At 45.5% G+C, this 16532-nt stretch overlaps 1 protein-coding gene across 1 annotated transcript in view; it reads left to right on the forward strand.

Moving 5' to 3' along the window:
• Positions 1-16532, forward strand: part of bsnb (bassoon (presynaptic cytomatrix protein) b) — a 66686-nt gene that overhangs the window by 26074 nt on the left and 24080 nt on the right. The window lies entirely within an intron of this gene.

A 16532-nucleotide genomic window follows, 5' to 3' on the forward strand; every position in this document is an offset into this window, starting at 1 on the left:
TTTATATAGCATATAAAAAAATGAAGACGGACAAGATGCATGTAGACTATTATAGTGGTATTTGGTTGACTGACTCATACCATAACAATCCCTCAGCCTTGGCAACTGTACATGATGATTTAAACTCTTGATATTTTGTTCTGTAGAAATCTTGCAATGTGTGACTTCTGGATATCAGAGATCGGAAATTCTGTAACTCACCTCACTTGGCCGGTGTGTCTTGCAACATCCAGCAATTCTTTAAAGACTCTTTAAAGTAGGACTTTGTTTAGATATAAAAATCATGTGGTGTGAGCTTGGCATTGCTTTAGCTTTTGTGGTTACCTTTAGTAAATACAGGCCCTGATCTTGCTAGCTTGACTTGACATGTTCACTGTATTTACATGAAAGCCTGTATGTGTAATACGTGTTTCCTGGCTCTCCTGGTGCTCCTTGTGGAGTCTCTGCATGGCTCTTTGGTTGCAGGGCTCTGCAGGCTGCTCATTGTGAGTACTAGTCCACTTTATGCGTCACACCTTGACCGTAGAAACTGAAAAAGTTGTATGGAGACAACGGAACTGAATTGGAAACATTTTGATTTCATTCTGAATCTCGATGTTTGTTTAATGCAATGGGTACAACAGAAATGGGTATGTACAGAAAGATAAAGAGACTGAAAGTGATAATGGAAGGCCTGGACTCTCAGAGGCTCGCTCACTGTCATCAAAGTTACAAAGTCTGCTTCTTTTTCCCTGTTCTCTAAGCGAAACTTGACAGCAGTTTTTTTTTTTCAGGAAATTATATATTTCTTGATATCAAAAATTATATTTTAATTAGATGTAATCAGGTGTAAATTTACCCTTTTAAATGTTGCTATGTTGACTGCCATACAACATATTCAGTATCCATGGTCTAGGTGTTTCATTTGAGTTGGCCATGAGGTGGTGTGACACTCTATAGCCCCTTTTACACGGAGATCCTGCAATTTTCGCCAGAGATTAGAGCCGTCATTCTGCTGGCTTCGCTTATTGACAAAGAACCAAACAAAGCCAGCGTTATTCCCTGTGCACTTTTAGATAGCATGCCAGCGCTCACGAATCGGATGCGTGACATCTAATCCAATTATATTGTGGCGTATAACATACGCATTGAGCAGCAACAATGCTCTCCAAACAATAATGTATACAGAGGTGCTTTTGCTAGCGGTCCACAATTATACCGCTAATTAATTAACTCAAAGTTGCTGTGCATCATAAACAAGAAGTTGATGCGTCGCACTACAACGATGGATTCGTGCGAGCAATGTGTTTGTGTGATCAGAAATACGTTGGCGGAAAAATTGAGGCAGAAAGGTTTGCAGACCTTAGACACCGTAGACTTTTCTAGTTCTACCTCAGAGATATTTAAATCCCCCGGTTGCTGGTCGCACATATAACAAAACATCACACAGGCAAGACCTTTCAACAATGACATCAGATCTGTTAGTACCTCCGCCGCTTGGAGGAGGAACAACAATGCCCCCCATTGTGGGATTTTACGTTCTATACAGAAGAAGCCAAATAACACAGCAACATCCTTAGTTGTTTTCCCAGCAGCCCCTCTAGTGGCTGGAAGGAGAAGATTAGGGGATCTTACCAAATTGTGATGTAACGGATGGTCTTTGTAATTAATGGGTGATGCTGTGATCGTCTTGTGTCATCCACAGCTCAGCGGAACACATCTTAGTCATCCCCCCTCCCTCGGGCCCCTGCCCTCCCTACCCTCCTGTCCTAATTGGGGTACAGCTGGTCGGCAGGGGGGGCTTGTTGTGTTCTCAACACTCAATGCAATCACAGTGATTACGCACGCGAGTACGGCCGAATAATGACGGCTGTGAAGACTGACATTCCATGGTTTAGGGATAGGCTTTATTGTTGCTAGGAAAACAGAGGCAAGTTTCTTTGATCAAGCTTCTAAGGGTAAACCAAGATTTTCAGACATTTTTCTCGTCTTTTAAGGCAGACCCTTTGTCAATCACGAATCAACCCCACTTGGTTTGAACCGGATTCACGGCCAGGTCTTTCCATATACACGTGACAATTACATGTTCAGTTCACGAGAGCAAGCAGGTGAGTTGTAAGAGAGTGGGAAGGGAATCATTGAGATATTATATGCGTGTGTGTGTTTGTGTAGTCATGTGCACATGTCCATGCAGGGGCGTGTGTGTTGTTCCATATTTATCGATGTGCCTCAGCTTGATACCCACTCAGTTTACCAGTCCTCCCACTCACCCTCTTCTAATCTCTTCAACCAAAAGATTCCAAATGCTCTTTTTCCATTATGGTCTCCATGAAGTCCTGTTACAGCAGCAGGCTTGCTGCCCTCGCTCTGTGGTTTAGTGTGGGCACATTGATGGCGATGCCTGTCAGGTTACGCCTTCAGGGGGAACATTTGTCATCCTCCTCAGAGACTGAACATTCAGTGTGTTGTAAAACCCTGGAGTAGATTTGTTAACTGTCAAGCCTGTTGTGTGAATATTAGCTGATGGATTGAGATACATAACGGATGAGTTTATATGCAGACTGATGAATTTTCCCTACCCCACACATCTGACCGCTTGACATGTACCTCGTCTTCCACCTGACAACTAACTAATCCAACCAAAACAACATTCCATCTGTGTTTTGGACAGTCTTTGTTGAATAAAAAACAGTTGAATATCAATTTAACGATGGCACATGTCTGTTTATTAAGCTTTGACAGTATCTACATGCAGCTATTGAGATATCCCTCACAAAACCAAATGGAATAGACAATTTGCCATCAGAAGGAGAGTAAACAGAATGCCTCAATGATGGAGACATTTTCTGATGGATCAGGAGTGACATAATGTTTTATTTATTAGGAGAAAATTCAACGGTTCTGTATTATATTCCAAGCCTCTCATTTCTCACCAGAAACCCAACCTGAAATAGAGCGAAGCGATGCTGGTGTGTTGGAGAAGTGCAGGAAAGAGAGTGCCTTTGAAAGGGTGTGATAGATGGCAATGCAGTGTGTATGTGTTTCTGTGTGCGACGACAGAGGAAAGGATGGGGGAGAGGGTGGTTGGTCAGCCACAACTGAGATGAAGGCTTGTACCATGACTATTCCTACGCATATTCTTGAGGGAATTAACGGCCTAAATCCATGTGTAAATACCGCTAATAAAGAACCCCACTCTCCTGCTATCTCAGGGAGATTAAAGTGAAATGAGTGTCACTGTTGTTCCTGTGGAGTTTGCATGGAAATAGAAACAACAAGCACGGGCTTCGCCGCAATGTTTGCTTTCAGTCTCATTAACACTACTGTGAAGTTCTGAAACCACACATCTCTTCCTTCCCTTCTCGCTCTTTCAAGAAGGAGCAAAGTCTTTCCATTCTAATCATTTCAGTATCTCTTTCCGGAGATTCTTCAGAGCTTTTCCTTTACTCTGGTGTACAAACTGTTTTACCTCTAGCTAGAACAGGCTTAACTGTAGTAGCTAATACAACTTGACTTTGACTACAACAGGCATAACTCAAGCTACTAAAGGCTATCCCTAGCTACCACAGACCTAACTCTTGAAAATGTTTTGTAAGGTCAAGCCTCAGGGATATTTCCTGAGATTTCTGCATATTGGCCTGATTAATCACTTCATCAACTTGAGTGACAGTACGAACACAACAATAGTTTTTCCACAAACACACATATAATTTGTAACTATAATCGGCGTATCCCTTTAACTCTAGATAGTACAAGCTTAACTCTAGCTAACACAGGCTTGACTCTAGCTACTACAGGCTTAATTCAAGCTAGAACAGGTTCACTCTAGCTAGTACAATCTTCACTCAAGTTAGTACAGCTTAACTCTAGCTAGTACAACTAAAATATAGCTAGTACAGGCCTTATTCTAGCTACTCTAGAAACTTCACTTTAGATACTAACAGCTTCACTCTAGGTAATGAATTCCATCCAGTCTCATATAACTATAAAAAGTGCAATGAAAAAAAAAATAGATATGGCATATCAATAATTCAGCAAGCGAACAGTATTAATACTTCATGCAATGGTGAACAGGGAGGGAGAGCACTGTGCAGGATTTCTAATGTCACAAAGGGTCTGTGTGCATTTCTCTGCACGTGTTGTGTGTGTATTCCTCTGTAATTTGCACTTGAATTGGCCTATTAGTGCATGAAGTCGTTTGAGTGATGCACATCTATTTAAGAGGTGGTGAAGCATGTTCGTTGAAGGCTATTTAAAGTGCAGACTGTCAATGCAGCGTGAAATGTAGTGCTAGAAATAATTGCATTGAATATTACTCTTTCAGACCATGCCATTTTTAAAAATGAGTTTTCTTATCAATGTTTTTCCATTCTAGCTGAGTCTGAATGGTAGTTTAGTAGTATTGATGCAGATAGCTGTGCTCTAGGTTACCACAGGGCAGCAGAGGAGGCCTATTCATGGGCCGCCCCCCCTCCCCAGAGGGGCTTTGCTCCCTGGCCCGGACACGTGGGCTCGGGCCTGCCAGGAACAGTAACCGGCCAAGTGGGTCAAAATGACCTCACTACTTGTGGCTCAAAGTACACAGCTGAAATACAGCTGACGGCTATCATTATCAGCCTTCTTCTGGTTGAGACGTACATTTCAAACCCGTGTTTGGTCATTTAAGATATAAGCTAGGTTTAGGGCTAGGTCTATGTGGTAAATATACCATGGATTGGACTGTCTCAGAACAGCTCTTACGCACGCAACTTCACGTGTATATATTAAATTGTACATAAAACCTTTGACTTTAACATCCCGATGTGTCATGTATTTTTCATTGTGACGCATGACACATTATTTGGAAGACTTGAGCTTTCGCAATGCATTTATGTATTCAACATTTGTACCATATCATGAGCAAATGCCCGTAAACCAGGCTTCAACTGTGATAAAAAGAAAGACTTGTCTTTTAGAAACAGAATCAAAGAACCAATTTGCCACCATTAATATACCCTGTGAATGTATCATGTTCAAACTAGACTAAAACATTAACACTGTGGCCTTTTAATGCTATTTTATTTAAAAGAGACAAGAGCACAGAACATATGCTGTGTATATGTGCAAACATTTGTGACGTGTGACGTGTGTCCTCAACGGATGCCAGTAAGACACCCAGGGCCCTATTTTAAAGGTCTGAAACGCGAGTGAGAAGCGCCAAGCGCAAGTAGCTTTGTGGGCGGTTCTATGGCAATGTTGCTATTTTACCGGCGCAAAAATTACTCTTATGCCCGGAGCAAATCCAAAAAGGGTTGGTCTGAAGTAGCCTAATTACCCGTAGGTGTGGTTTGGGTGTAACGTGCAATAAACCAAAGAGAGTGCCAGGTCCCATCCCCTTTAAGAGCCATGAGCGCATTTTAATCTGACGAGTTTATATTTTGACAGTGCGTCTGCAGTCTCCGACGAGACAGATGCACATGAATTTCAAACTTCAAATGGCTGAGTTTATGCCCAAATAATATGGCCTAATTCACGCATGGAAAAAGGTTTTCTTCCACAACTAAATCAAATAAATTACGACAAAGAAAACTTAACACACATATCACATATGATATGCGGTAACTGTGGTTCTATTTAATGATATACGCAATACATTATAAACATAGTTTCTTATCAGTATTGTATGCATTATCGTTATCGACTTGTGTTCCTAATATGCATGTGTCCCTCCGTTAATATACATTGCCATGGACTGTATTATGCGTTACGTGTTTAGTTTGCGTCTGTTTAAACAGATCGACGCACACACGTGCCCGCATTCATAAATTATTTTACACATACAAACACGCACGCCCGCATTCATTCATTATTTTTTACACTGACTTGCGGTAAAACAATGTTTTCTCACGATCAAATGCTCATCAATCGTAAAAGTTATGGGCATGTAGGCCTACATGATGTCTGTGTCAAGAAAATATGTGTTTGCTGTACGGTGTTTGCAGATGCATTGATTTAAAACCACTGTATCAGCTGTTCTTTCCCAAATAATTTACCAAGAATGTGTGGCTTGGTAGATGAGAGAAGCAAAGTGTGTACGCGAGGTGCACAAGCAACATTATGCAGGCGCCCTTAAAATAGCATCTGAACAAGCGCCACTGACTTTAAACCAGGTATTTCCTGGTTTGTGGCGCAAGTGATTTCTGAAACTGCAAAATAGCACCAGGGAACGTTTGCGCGAGAACACGCCTTCACCTTTCGCCGAGCCGCCCCTTGGGGCGCAAGATCATTCCCTAATTTACCGACGCGTGGAGGGAAAAGAACGCTCTGCGCCAGTTGCAAACTAGCAACGACACATGCGCCAGTGAGAAAGTAAATTGTGCCGGATGCAAGATAGGGCCCCCAGGCTCCATATATCATCTATATTATTACACAATGATATAAATATACAGCTATACACTGGATAATGATGAAGATGTCTGAACAACCCGGATCTGGGGAGTGTAACCACGCGCTTGGCACCAGTCAGCCTCTCCCTCCGGAGCTCCTCATCCACAGCCAGATGGCTCCCAGCCTCCTCTTCCTCCAGGCCTGCAGCTCTCGGCCACTCCCAGCCTGCTCCTCCTCCTCGGGTCCTGCAGGGCCCGGCCACTCCCAGCCTCCTCCTCCTCGTCCGGTCCTGCAGGGCCCGGCCACTCCCAGCCTCCTCCTCCTCCTCCTCCTCCTCCTCCGGTCCTGCAGGGCCCGGCCACACCCAGCCTCCTCCTCCTCCTCCTCCTCCTCCTCCTCCTCCTCGGGTCCTGCAGGGCCCGGCCACTCCCAGCCTGCTCCTCCTCCTCCGGTCCTGCAGGGCCCGGCCACTCCCAGCCTCCTCCTCCTCGGGTCCTGCGGGGCCCGGCCACTCCCAGCCTCCTCCTCCTCGGGTCCTGCAGGGCCCGGCCACTCCCAGCCTCCTCCTCCTCCTCGGGTCCTGCAGGGCCCGGCCACTCCCAGCCTCCTCCTCCTCCTCGGGTCCTGCAGGGCCCGGCCACTCCCAGCCTCCTCCTCGTCCGGTCCTGCAGGGCCCGGCCATGCCCACAGCGCTGGAGGAGGGGGCCTGTCAACAGGCAGCTCTCCTCCGTCTCATCTCAGAGTACCGAGCCTCAAACGACAAAGCCGTCTCTTGACTTGCAACGTGACGATCACATATCCATACACTCACTCGGCTAGAACCCAACTTTGTATACCCGTAGAGGGATAGGATCCAGTGTATTCGATGGGACAATGACCATAGGATTCAGAGCAGAACCTGGTGCAAGTAACTACTCTTATTCCAAACAACCAGATTATTTGTTCAGTTTAAAAGAATTTCATTCACTGGTTCTTGGTTCATGAGTTATGGTATTGATTGATTATCCGCTGCAATGCGGGAACAAGTACTAACTGCACTTTAAACTGCAATTAAAGTTCCTTGGCTCAAGGAGAAGACAATATGCATTTGTGCGAAGTATTAAATCATTAGGTTTATCTGTTTCCATCCCAGAGCTTTTATCATGACCTAGTGGTGCAGAACACGCTGTCAGACATGGTCAGGTCAGCCATTCCTTCGGCTCTCTCTGTCTCATCATCCTCCAAGTTCTACAAATGAAGATTCTTCATGAATCAATGTCTCTCATTCACTTAGCGCCGTTAACTCTCGGTTTCATCCTACTTGCATGGTCCAACGAACTGTTTCTTTCTCTCCATTTTTCTCTCTCCCTTTCTTTCTAACCGTTTCATTGCTCTTCTCTCTACCTTCCACAGTCCTCTCCCGTCGTACTCACACGTCTGCTGGCCACTGAAACCTTGATTGTGACTGAGTCCACTTTGGATTGAAGGCCACCTTCCAATAAAAACCGGAGTGCTATGGCCCATTCTGAGCCTCTTAATTCTTCGACACTAGGTCTGAGGAAATCCTTTACAACTACAAGAGGCATGGTGTAGGTATGCTGTTGAGTGAGCTGGTAGAGAGGAGAGGGTGTGTCTTTGGGGCGATATAAAGTGAGCTGATAGTGAGGGGAAGGTGTTTCTGGGGGTGGGTGTTTGTGAGCTGGTATTGAGGGGAGTGTGTTTCTGGGGCTGGGTATTTACTGAGCTGCTAGTGATGGAAAGGTGATCCCCTACTGGTGTGCCTCAGAAAAAAGACCCCGTCCACCGCCTTAAAATTGATACCAGTGACCCTTTGAGTGACCCTTGAGTATGAGTGACCTGTGTAAGAGTATCCTTAAGCTACTTGACACCGATGGCATGTGAATACTTACATTAGGGGATAGTGTAGCAGTGACAAAGATGGAATGTCATCGGCCAAGACCAATGGAAGCAAAGGAAAGCCTGTGGATGACATCATGCGAGCACTGGCACAGCGTCATCTAGGAAACCTGGAAGGGACGTGGAGTTGTTTTGACTGCTTTCTGTCTCCATTTCTGTCCTGCCCAGAGCAGATGTTGCTGGTTTTTATAGGGCCTAAACCCTACTCTCTCGGCCTCTCTGCCCTGCTCGGGGTCTTTGTGTCAGTCAGCTTATCCTCCACTGCAGTTAAACACATTATGGCCAGGTCCCAATACACCCTCACCCCGACCCATCCTCACTGCCCCTCCGTTTAGCATGCTCCTGCCTAGAGTAGGGTGTCCTATTTCCACAATAAGTGCGCTTTTAGTGCAGTTGTTGCCCTCCAGAGAGCTAGAGAGTCTCGAGCTATGGTGAGTGTAACAAATCTCGTCTCAGCGTCTCTCAAGTGTACCTTCCTCTCTCTAGCTATAGTGTACCTTTCTCTCTCTAACTTTAGTGAGTGTACCTTCCTCTCTTCTAGCTAAAGTGTACCTTCCTCTCTCCAGCTATAGTGAGTGTACCTTCCTCTCTCTCTAGCTATAGTGTACCTACCTCTCTCTCTAGCTATAGTGAATGTACCTTCCTCTCTCTAGCTATAGTGAGCGTACCTTCCTCTCTCTAGCTATAGTGAGCGTACCTTCCTCTCTCTAGCTATAGTGAGTGTGCCTTCCTATATCTAGCTATAGTGAGTGTACCTTCCTCTCTCTAGCTATAGTGAGCGTACCTTCCTCTCTCTAGCTATAGTGAGCATACCTTCCTCTCTCTAGCTATAGCTATAGTGAGTGTACCTTCCTCTCTCTAGCTATAGCTATAGTGAGTGTACCTTCCTTTCTCTAGCTATAGTGAGCATACCTTCCTCTCTCTAGCTATAGTGAGTGTACCTTCCTCTCTCTAGCTATAGTGAGCGTACCTTCCTCTCTCTAGCTATAGTGAGTGTACCTTCCTCTCTCTAGCTATAGTGAGCGTACCTTCTCTCTAGCTATAGTGAGCGTACCTTCCTCTCTCTAGCTATAGTGAGTGTACCTTCCTCTCTCTAAATATAGCTATAGTGAGTGTACCTTCCTCTCTCTAGCTATAGTGAGCGTACCTTCCTCTCTCTAGCTATAGTGAGTGTGCCTTCCTCTCTCTAAATATAGCTATAGTGAGTGTACCTTCCTCTCTCTAGCTATAGTGAGCGTACCTTCCTCTCTCTAGCTATAGTGAGTGTGCCTTCCTCCCTCACTATCTATGGTAAGTGCACCGTCCTCTCTCTCTAGCCATGGTAAGTGTGCCTTGCACCCTAACGCAGACCTCAGACTAATCACCTATTCACAATGCATCATCGTCACGCCTGATGCTGTTTTTCTATCTTGCTTTTTTTTCTTTTTTTTTTGCCAAAGAGCGGCAGCATGGCTCCGGGGGATGCTGGGGAGGATGACTGCATCCCCCCCCCGTGCCCACCCAGACAGATCCACGGCTGGCTGAGACCTCCCACCCTCATAGAGATCGGACCTGCTTGTCTCAACTCATCATTTCAGTAGCTTGCATCTAGGGTCTAGGATCTAGGGCTGCTCTTTCTCCTGCACCTCTGAGGGGAGACCACTAACACACTGAGTCGAGAGAGAGAGAGAGAGAGAGAGAGGAGAGAGAGAGAGAGGGAGTGAGGGAGGAGGAGAGGAGAGAGGGAGGAGAGGAGAGAGAGAGAGGGAGGAGAGAGAGAGAGATGGAGAGAGGGAGAGAGAAGAGGAGAGAGGAGGAGTAGGAGGGAGAGAGAGGGAGAGAGAGAGAGAGAGGGGGGAGAGAGAGAGAGAGAGGGGGAGGAGAGAAGAGGAGAGAGGAGAGGAGAGGGGAGAGAGAAGAGAAGAGAGAGGAGAGAGAGGAGAGAGAGGAGGAAAGAGAGAGAGAGAGAGAGAGAGAGGAGAGAGAGAGAGAGCGAGGAGAGGGAGAGAGAGAGGAGAGAGAGAGAGAGAGAGAGAGAGAGAGAGAGAGAGAGAGAGAGTCAGTTTGGGAAACAAAAAAATGAACAAAAAAATATGCAAAACCAGTATGCCTGAATACAAGTCATGTATAGCTGAGTAGCAGTTTCAATAGCAAAAGCAAAGCACTCAAGCTGCAATCCCAATCCTCTGGTCAGGAAAAGTGAACTGCGTCCTCAAGCCAGGGCTGCATGGCGCCGCCCTGAAGAGCCCTCCTGGGGACCGTGATGGAGGCTCCTTCGCTAATGATTACTATTGAATACTTTATTATTTAAAGGTTGGGTCTGAAAGATCGTTTGTTGAATGAGCTCATGATGTTTCGGTTATAGAAATATTAGTCAGGATGACGCTGAGATTCTAAACATTGCTTCCTTGCACCTACAACAGTAACAGTATCATATCATATCGTCATGTATTTGTTCTAGTAGCCTGGCTGGCTATGTGCTGCATACATTTAGCACACAAATAAAGTTTTAATCAATTGAGAATATGATTTGAGTTATTATTTAGGTACACACAAAATGTGTGCGCCTACTGTACATCCTAAGCAAACACCGTAACCTGAGATATTTATATTTTCACACAGATATTTATATTTTATTTATATTTTCCAGATGATGAAGTTACTTGTATTGTGCGCAATGAGTTAACTCTTTTGGGATTCAGATAATCTTCAGCCACAATTGGCTGATCTTTAGAATCAGCAGGTTGAGAGAATGAGCAGAATGAGCAGAATTCACACGATGCCAGCCGGGTTCGGGCACAACACCAGGTGGTGCTCAGAGGGCATGAACACTCAGTTTCATTCCGATTATCAAAATTCCTGGTGTGCAAGACGCACTCCTGTTGTCAGCACTCCCTGACAGAGAGAGCAGATGACCAGCGAGGTCTGATCGGTGCTGCTGTAGTGAGGCAAGCTGTTTGTTTGTTTCTGCAACCTCCAACTAAAGCATATTAGGAAACAAATTGATCTTCCTGCTCCTCTCTTCCAAACCATTATTTAGCGCACAAACCAAAAACAGGGGGTTAATAATTAATAAAGCGTTCATTGATTGTCTTTCAGCATGAGCCTTTCTCAGATCCACAATGGAGTAAAAGAGCTGGTTGTAACATGGATGTCTCTCTGCTGATGTGCAAGAGAGAACCAATGGAGAGAGCTGTGTGCTAAATAATACATCGTAGAGTGTAAAACACATGGTCGCAGTGCCCGAGACATAACGCAATGCTTTACACACAACCCTTTGATTACCGCTCGATGGAGGACTACATTTCTAAGGTTTGGGCTGCCATCAGCAGAAACAGTTGTGGCTGTTGACCGGGGAGTTGGGGGATGTGGGTAGGGACCTGGTACTGGAGGGTTCTGGAAAGTGACCGGGAATTGGGCGTTGTGTATTGAGTTGACACAACACACTTAACATCATCCTGCTGCTGCTGCTGTTGCTTGTCTCTAAATAGCTCTGGCTGATTTGGATATTTTCAACAGAAACGTCTCCAGCAGTTTCGTATGCTCAAGATGAGATCGCCAACTGTGCAAAAGCAGATCGCAGAAAGAAGTTTTTACTCTTGTAAGACATGCATTTGTGGATATATATTCACAGATGCAAATAGGATTTTCTGTTTACAAACCTTAACTTACAATTGTATAGTTTATATTTTCACCTAAGAAAACGTTGTTGTTGTGGGTAGTTACTGGGGAGTGGGGGGTTGTGGGTAGCTGTTGAGGTCAGTCTTTCCTGACTGATGGAGTCAATAGAGTCAGAGACCAGAATCCGGACCCTCGAACCAATCAGCTATCGGTTTACAAACTGAAGATTTATGCAACGTGGTTTTTTTCTCTGTGCAATAAGATATTGTTCACCTCTGATAACGTGTCTTGTTTGACTATTGAAGCTTTTTGGACAGTGTCTCTGTTCCATACACCACTCATATCGCTACATCATGTGCCGTCACAACAGGGAGCATTATGTCTATCCGATACAATTAAGATATGGCTACTTGCATGGTTTATGTGCATTCCAATGTGGTATTTATATTATGATGGGGTGGATCTTTAAAATAACATTAAATTACCACAGTATTTTCCTTGTTTATATGTGTAGTTCGATGGCAACAGTTGTGCAATGTGCAATATGTACAATGTCCACCTCAGAGCTTTGGGTGGGCCCTCAGATCTGCTCTCCCGGAGGGGTGTGTTAGCGGGCGGCTGTGCGGCGCGACGATCCGATGACTTCGGGCTGGCTGAGTCCTGCCTGCACAGCGCAGATGATCCTTCAGTTCCTGTGCTAATCCTGAACTACGTGGCGCCATTGAAGGAGTACCGGGGGATTGACCCACATACCTGCTGGGGAGGGAGGAGGGGGGAGGGGGAGGGGGAGGGAGTGTGACATGCGCTCCCTGCACATCAGCTCATTCAGCGCTGGCTCAGCAGGAGGAACACAAAAACAAGAGGCCGGCGTGGCTGTGCACAGAGAATAATGAGGACTATCAGTAACCTGGCCTAGCTAAGACTTGACCTCGGAATCTACTTGGGAATCAAAGTGCAACCAAAGTGGAATCTGACTGTGTGGTTTATCTTACCTTTGGTTCTGCCGTTTGCCAGCTGATTCAGGCTATCGAGCCTGTATAGCAGAACAGTGATTTTTGATGCAAGGCAAGCTAATGACCCCCCCCCCCCCCTACGCATTTCAGTGAGATTCATACAGCGATCAAAACCCTGTGCACGAGTCTAGACATTGACCATGACTTCAATACAAACGCGGTCGTCTTACAAAACTCCTGGTCATGCACCGCATTCACAGATTTAATGGACGGCTATCAATCTGTATGCACTGTGTTCCTTTTGAGTTATTTACGTTTGTTTGGCTGTGTGCACAATATTTTTTCCTTACCTTTGGATTGTGTGCGACACATCTCCCCTCTCACGTCAAGCTGACCTCACCTGTTTTACAGTTGGCCAGGGGGCATGGACTGGTTAAATTGGCAAGCTCTCTCTAGCTCGCATCACAGTTACCCAGTTAGAGTTGGCAGAATACTGTTATTTATTTGAATTCTGAAAGTCTGAGAGAGTCTGAATCTTACATATTGCCACTTAATACGGCTTCTCTTACCTTCTCTGCCTAAAAATGAATTATTAAATCCCTCCTTGTTCCCCTCATTCATCTGCGACCCAGACATGTAGAGGTGTATAAAACCAGATACATTTCATGGTTTATTAGAAGAACATCTCAGTCTTTATTAATCAACCACAATAGGTTAACCTGTGTGCGATTGACAAGCGTAAACCACTCCGAGACAGCGCTTACTTCTGCTGGGTCCATTTGGATTCTGGGGTTCAGAAAAAATTAACTCCAGCAATGACAGATTTGCCTCAACAAAGAGCTGGTGGTCATGGAGGACCTTTGGACCATGTTAAATGTGATTTCTCTTGTCAGGGGAGAAGATTAGAATATCCCCCAAATAGACAAACACGTAAAGGGCCTGAAAGACAGCTGGATGATTGGTGAGACTAAAGGGCATCACAAGATATTCATAATGCCCACTAGAAGTGTTAAGTGCAGTCCTCCACTCATTCCCGTCCCTTATTCCAACAGAGTGATAAACAATTCACAGATCTGACCTAGTGAACATCTTTGCATCCTGAGAAAATGAGAAGAGAGGGTACCTGATCTGGAAGGTTATGACCTTCAGTCCCCCGTACTCAATGCAGTGGCCAAGGGACTTATATTCTTGTCCACAGAGAAGCTCCAGGGCCTGAAGGGGAAGATGAAGGCCAAATTATGCCGGCAGCCTGCATCTCAGGAGCGGACACGGGTAGAGGTAACGCGGTGGGATCATGGGAGAGGGTCAGTAATATCTAAATCCAGGGATTTAGGGACTGTCAGAGGGAGGGAGAAGTGAGTGTAATTTGAGGGAGAGAGTGGGAGGGACAAACTGAGAGGGCTGTTTAGCTCACCAGCGCCCTCTCCCTAGGAGCCTGGTCCTGGCTGGCTCATTGGTTCCTCCGAAGCAGGTGGGGGCGCTGTTGAGGTGGTAGGGCCCGAAAAGCTGACTGAAAGGTTTTCCGGACTAAATCCCTCGCTCTCTCTTTCCAGAAGACGTTTGTCAATCTTAATGGCTAGCGCTAGGGGAGCTAACTGGTCCTTTAGTCAGACAGTCCTTGAAGGAAAGAATCAAATAGAGCCCAGAAAATCGAGCCACTGCTGGCTTGCTGGTTATGCACTTCACTGACGTAGTCAGAACCTCATCTCCTGCCCTGGCATAGACCCACCAATGCTCGGGCAGCTTCATGTGGTGAAGTGGTGGAAGAACTTTGTCTGAGTTTTTCTGAGAAGAGCTCTGAGGATTCAAAGATGGGAGAGCTTCTGTTCCTCGGTGGCCAAGGCCTCCGCTCTGCTGCTGAGACGGGAGACAATGTAGTACGCCACCATAGCTCTGTCCATCGGGTCGTAGGCTGCCTGGAAAACAGCTCCGCCCTCCAAGGTGTTGAGACATAGGAGAGGCTGGCAGGGCAAAGTAGCGGGAACAAAGTAGCGGGAACAAAGTAGCGGGAACAAAGTAGCGGGAACAAAGTAGCGGGAACTGGCAATGAATCAGTGGTCGGAGTGCGTAAGGGAGGAGTTGGAGGAGGAGCAGGAGAACCTTCCGGTCTCTTTGTTGTTTCCCTCATCTCCTGACAATTGAAGCTCAGTTGTCCATCCTGTTCCATGGGCTTGGAGAGCTGCCTGGATCAGAGACTGCTGAGTCCATGCTGGATAGTTGGTACTGACACTGCTACGAGCAGACAGTGACTTAAACACAGGTCAGGTAGAGCAACAAAAGGTGTCGAAAGAAGGAGTTCACAAGGAAAGAACAGCTGGAATGCTAGACACATAGATACTGAGAAAGGGGGGGAGGGGACACAGGTGGAACGACTCGGGCCGGGGCAGCGGGGTCACTAAGGAGGAAGTCAACATGAGTGCAGTTAGTGAGGGATTCTGAAATGAGACAAAAGGTGTGAAACAGAAGATAACACGAAGGACTAGAAACCAAAGGCTGAAGGCTGGGATGAAACAGAAGAGGATTTTAAGAAATGTGTTTCTGCACTTGAAGGCACTTTAAGAACGCTGGTGACCGGACAGGGTGTATTAGCTTGTCTTATGTCTAGATAAACAGCCACCCTGCCCCACCTCTACTGGCTCTAACGACGGCTGACATTTCCTGCTCCCAGCGTGCGCTCTGCCTCCCGCTCGCTCACCACGTGGGACACGCTGTGACCCTGGTCACGGGGGAGGGGACGCTGGGGTCATATTTATATAGGTAACATTATCTATCTGTGTGTGTGTAGCATTGTGTGTGTGTGTGTGTCTGGGGGGAGGGGAATCTGCGAATGCTTTCTGTCAGACGAGTAGATGTTGTTCTGCTCGCTGGTGGGTGAGTAACTTCCCATGGGGGATATCTCCTGATACTTTCCCTCTCTCTGGCTCCCTCCATGGGTGTGTCAGGTGAACATCTGCCTTTAATCATTTACCATCAAGGGTCTTGATCTGATCCATTGTCACCCTCTGCTGTTGAATCTGTCAGAGGTTGACCGCTACTCTGGTATTGATTTTATCAATAGAGAGGGACACACACACTCACACACTTTGAAAAATGGACAAATGGACAACCTATCGTCTACAGCAGGTGTCAGCAAACTTTTCAACATGCAGTGCCAGTTTGACATTTTCTCCGTAATCAGTGTGCCTTAAGCAACAATATATTAAATATTAGGTGAATTATGACAGCGACCAAAAGATTTCCAGAAGACCTGGAATTATATTATTTCCATATAGTCCACAATCATGCAGCAACATTTTAAATGTTTTTTTTGTTGTTATATTTGCTACATGGGCTTACAAATTATAATAACATATGTCCCATCTTAAAACACCACTTACAGAAACTCATTCAAAAACATATTTGCACTTTGAGAAATTTAAAAAAGAAGAATAGATGAGAATGTTGGAACCATCCACATCAATATCTTTAAGACATGTACATCTTGGCAAAACCATGTGAATGCGATGCATACAGGCCACTTGCAACAATATTTTAAATATTTTCTGCTCAATTGATCCCATTTCAGAACACTGCTTTCAGTAACTCATTTAATCATATTTGCACTAGGAGGAAATGCCCAAAACAGAATAAAGTGCAAAGAAAATCGGTAGTAATGACTATGCTGCCGTATTGTGCAGTGAATTTTTTAATAATAATAAAATAAAATAAAAATCTTTTTTTAAGTGTGCCAATGATTAT

Source organism: Gadus chalcogrammus, chromosome 13 (assembly GCF_026213295.1).
Source record: "Gadus chalcogrammus isolate NIFS_2021 chromosome 13, NIFS_Gcha_1.0, whole genome shotgun sequence".
Lineage (NCBI taxonomy): Eukaryota > Metazoa > Chordata > Actinopteri > Gadiformes > Gadidae > Gadus > Gadus chalcogrammus.